Source organism: Ostrinia nubilalis, unplaced genomic scaffold, assembly GCF_963855985.1.
Source record: "Ostrinia nubilalis unplaced genomic scaffold, ilOstNubi1.1 SCAFFOLD_41, whole genome shotgun sequence".
Classification (NCBI taxonomy): Eukaryota; Metazoa; Arthropoda; class Insecta; order Lepidoptera; family Crambidae; genus Ostrinia; species Ostrinia nubilalis.
Window position 1 is genome coordinate 80,001 of NW_026973583.1, and position 5,000 is coordinate 85,000.

The 5,000-nt window shown below is 39.0% G+C and overlaps 1 non-coding gene across 1 annotated transcript; it reads left to right on the plus strand.

Annotated features, from left to right (window-relative positions):
- Positions 1-2,836: 2,836 nt before the first annotated feature.
- LOC135087562 (small subunit ribosomal RNA) lies at positions 2,837-4,739 on the plus strand. Its single transcript, XR_010260872.1, has one exon. It is a non-coding gene; the product is annotated as a small subunit ribosomal RNA (ribosomal RNA).
- Positions 4,740-5,000: the final 261 nt, after the last annotated feature.

Here is a 5,000-nt window from a genome sequence, read left to right on the forward strand (position 1 = left end):
CTACCCGAGAAATGTTGCTAAAGCGCCATCTATTGGGATAATAGCGCACCTCGCGCTAATGGCACCCACGTAAGCGGACAGTGAAGTTCGGTCGGTTCCCGACAGGTGTCGCCCGGGCGCGGAAATATTAAGTCCTTGTCTCAATCTACACACAAAATTGAATTTAAATCATACCTAATAGTAATAATAATATAATTTACTGTGCAATAATTTGGGTACTTACATAACACACTTTTCAGTAATCATTGCAATAATAAAATTATATTATCACCACTACAGTCTTGATTTTTAATTCGACGAAATTTGACAGCTGTAATTTTTTGACAATTCAGATGTATTAAACCTCTTTTTGCTTTGAATTGTTGGAATAAAGGTAATAAAAATATGAAACTGAATTACATCAAGTACAACTAACAAGTATGATTGTTATTGTTTTTTTTGTGAATTCAATGTACACTAATTATTATGTACATTTTAGAGATTGAATAGGAAAAAAAAAACGCGTTTTTAACACAGTAAAACAACATAATAATAATTATTATGTTTAAAAATAATGTTAATATCATAAACGAAAATATATATTGATGATCATCAATTATCATTGTCGTCATCATAATCAACTTGGATTATAAAATTGGCATCTTGTTAAATTAGCTATTTTATGAAACGAAGATTTTACTAACAAAGATTTACATAAAAAAAGGTTTGTAACCTATGGATATTGGCCAGCGAGTCCAGTAATAGAAAAATTATGTCCTTAATTTTATTGTAACTTCAAAAATATGACAATAAAAACTCAAATAAGCATTTTAAAAGGATCAGTACATTTTTAAATTGAAACCTTAAATTCTTTGAAGGTTTATTTTTTAATTTGTGGAAATGCTCTCCATTTTTTATTAGTGGAAATGTTTTAATGTTGGCAACACTTCTAAAATGTCAAAATTCCGTGTAATTAAAAATCTAATCAGACTTCAGGTACCGATAGTGTTGTACATTTTGTCTATTCTAGACAAATGTCTTAAAAACTTGGTGCAAAACGACGTTATTAATTAGAATTTTAGGTCGTCCAAAGTTTTAAGTAATTTCAGGGATTACAAATTAGTTTGATTTATATTAATATAAAATTGCATAATTACATATTTAACACACTCAAACATTTTAAGTGCAAAATTTAATTATGTACTTAACTTTTTAAAAGGCCTAATTTTATACACCTACTATGGTATATGTTTATTAGTTAAAGTTTTGAATAGTTTTGAATATTTATCATATACATACCACAGTCAACTCAATTAGTTTTTTTGTTTGTTTTTCCAACAAATCACGAAATAGGAAAAAATGTATCAAATACAACTAAAAATCTTAATTTCTTTATTAAAAATGTCGTGATTTCGAATTGTAATAATAATGATTTCGAATTAACAAAAATCATTTAATATTTTTTTGTTATTAATACGAAAGTTTTTTTTTTTTTTAATTAATTATTTTATTGTATTTATGTGTTATAAATATTTGTAATTTTCCTATTTCGTGATTTATGGGGTGTCGCTTTTAACACTTTAATCGCAATCAATTATTTTTTTTCTGTATCATCTTTTTAATTAAAAAAAAAAAAGGATTATCTAATCTAACCTAACCTAACCTAACCTAACCTAATCTAACCTAACTTTTTAAAGTTTAATATATTTTTTTAAATTATTAATTATCTGGTTATACATATAGGGGGTGTGTCACTTTGAATTTTTTTTTTTTTTTTTTTTTTTTTTTTTTTTTTTTTTTTTTTTTTTACACTTAGCGTTTAAAGCTGCGCGTGCGCAGCAGCGTACGAGCATAGCGTTAAAAATGTTTCTTTTCCATTCGCGGCTTCCACTCGAGAACCGAGAGAGTGTACAGACAAACGCAACGTCGGCGGCGACCGGCCGAGCGAGATCAGTAACACAGCGACCGCCGTGCGCAGAGCGCGCGCGCACGCTCAAATGTATTATAAACATGATGCGCGCGCGCACACTCTGCGTACGACGGATCGGTGCGTTTATAAGTTGTGTTTTAAAGCAAAGTGGTGAAAGAGTTGATGAAACTTTAACTTTTTCACTCTGTATGTACACTCTGTTGGCGTCTGAGGTTTCGGATGTTCAATGAGATTGACGGGACTTAGTTAGTGTGGCTCATTGGACGCTTGTTAAACTTTGTAGATCTACGGATGGGTTGTATGATCGAATTCGTAATAAAGATCTGTCTCACTCGGGCAATGTGTCCGCGCTATGTGCAGTCATCTGTGCTTGCATACGCGCTTCGACTGGCCACTTTTTAATACGCTTCGTTGTAACGCTTCCCGCCACATTAACCTTACATAAGGGCGATGATGGCTTTTTAGCGTTTACATCAGCGTATCGAATATGTGTATATTTTTATGTATTCTATAGCACACACTCACAACACGCAAACATTTCAACTATGTATGTCTCTGTAGTGATGGTGTCGACAAATCGTGAGAGGTAGGGTGGTTTTTCCAACACCGGGCTGACATATCGTTCATGATACGAAATTTGTTAGATTTTATTATTATAAAATGTGATGAATGAATGTTATGTCTATGCGAACGTTCAGTGTGGGCGCCTCTGTGAGCGCTATGTGGGTGTGTTTTTTAGCATTCTATATTAATTTATAGAGTGTTGCAAAGACTCGCCTCACGACACACGTTGTAACTGCGAACAGTGTACACAGTAGTCAAGCCCAGTTCGGTCGGTCAAACGTCGAATTGGGCTATAGACACCAAACACACTCTTCGTTAATATTCTTTAACGAGAGAGCTATCATATGTATAATATGTGTAAGCTCCCTGGTTGATCCTGCCAGTAGTTATATGCTTGTCTCAAAGATTAAGCCATGCATGTCTCAGTGCAAGCCGTATTAGGGCGATACCGCGAATGGCTCAATATATCAGTTTTGGTTCCTTAGATCTTACTCAGTTACTTGGATAACTGTGGTAATTCTAGAGCTAATACATGCAATCAGAACTCTGACCAGTGATGGGACGAGTGCTTTTATTAGATCAAAACCAATCGACGGAGGGCCTCGCGTTCGAAGTCGTTAATTTTGATGAATCTGGATAACTTTTGCCGATCGCACGGTCCAGCACCGGCGACGCATCTTTCAAATGTCTGCCTTATCAACTTTCGATGGTAGTTTCTGCGACTACCATGGTTGTCACGGGTAACGGGGAATCAGGGTTCGATTCCGGAGAGGGAGCCTGAGAAACGGCTACCACATCCAAGGAAGGCAGCAGGCGCGCAAATTACCCACTCCCGGCACGGGGAGGTAGTGACGAAAAATAACGATACGGGACTCTTACGAGGCCTCGTAATCGGAATGAGTACACTTTAAATATTTTAACGAGGAACAATTGGAGGGCAAGTCTGGTGCCAGCAGCCGCGGTAATTCCAGCTCCAATAGCGTATACTAAAATTGTTGCGGTTAAAAAGCTCGTAGTTGCATTTGTGCGCCGCGCTGTCGGTGCACCGCATCCGCGGTGATACTGACACGTTTGCGGAGCATATCGTCGGTGAGCCGACGGTCAAACGTCGGTTCAATATCAAAATCCTATCGCGGTGCTCTTCAGTGAGTGTCGAGATGGGCCGACAATTTTACTTTGAACAAATTAGAGTGCTCAAAGCGGGCTCAAAATGCTGCTTGAATATTTCGTGCATGGAATAATAGAATATGATCTCGGTTCTATTTTGTTGGTTTTCAGAACTCCGAGGTAATGATTAATAGGGATAACTGGGGGCATTCGTATTGCGACGTTAGAGGTGAAATTCTTGGATCGTCGCAAGACGAACATCAGCGAAAGCATTTGCCAAAGGTGTTTTCATCAATCAAGAACGAAAGTTAGAGGTTCGAAGGCGATTAGATACCGCCCTAGTTCTAACCGTAAATATGTCATCTAGCGATCCGCCGACGTTACTACAATGGCTCGGCGGGCAGCTTTCGGGAAACCAAAGATTTTGGACTCCGGGGGGAGTATGGTTGCAAAGCTGAAACTTAAAGGAATTGACGGAAGGGCACCACCAGGAGTGGAGCCTGCGGCTTAATTTGACTCAACACGGGAAATCTCACCAGGCCCGGACACCGGAAGGATTGACAGATTAACAGCTCTTTCTTGATTCGGTGGGTGGTGGTGCATGGCCGTTCTTAGTTGGTGGAGCGATTTGTCTGGTTAATTCCGGTAACGAACGAGACTCTAGCCTGCTAAATAGGCGTCGTCATTTAGGTGTGCGTGGCTCACGTCACGCAACTCACTGGCGACGTATTAAAATTCTTCTTAGAGGGACCGGCGGCTTCGAGCCGCACGAGATTGAGCAATAACAGGTCTGTGATGCCCTTAGATGTCCTGGGCCGCACGCGCGCTACACTGAAGGAATCAGCATGTTCTCCCAGGCCTAGAGGCCCGGGCAACCCGTTGAAACTCCTTCGTGCTGGGGATTGGGGTTTGCAATTATCCCCCATAAACGAGGAATTCCTAGTAAGCGCGAGTCATAAGCTCGCGTTGATTACGTCCCTGCCCTTTGTACACACCGCCCGTCGCTACTACCGATTGAATGATTTAGTGAGGTCTTCGGACCGACACGCGGTGGCTTCACGGCCGTCGGCGTTGCTGGGAAGTTGACCAAACTTGATCATTTAGAGGAAGTAAAAGTCGTAACAAGGTTTCCGTAGGGGAACCTGCGGAAGGATCATTAACGTGTACGTTCACATGTGATACACAAGTGTCATGTGGGAATGATCATACAATAATCCAGACACAAACAAAAGTTCTGATCGAAGGAAGGTCTCGTTTAATTATGAGATCGTTCGACGGTTGGCGTCGTACGATATTCTACGTGTACAGATTGAAAATCCGCGATCTCAGTAGTTTTCGTACGTTCGTAAAATGACAAATTCATGCGGTTGAAAATTGTATATTTTTCAGACATTTATAAAATTATTATTATTATTGTTTA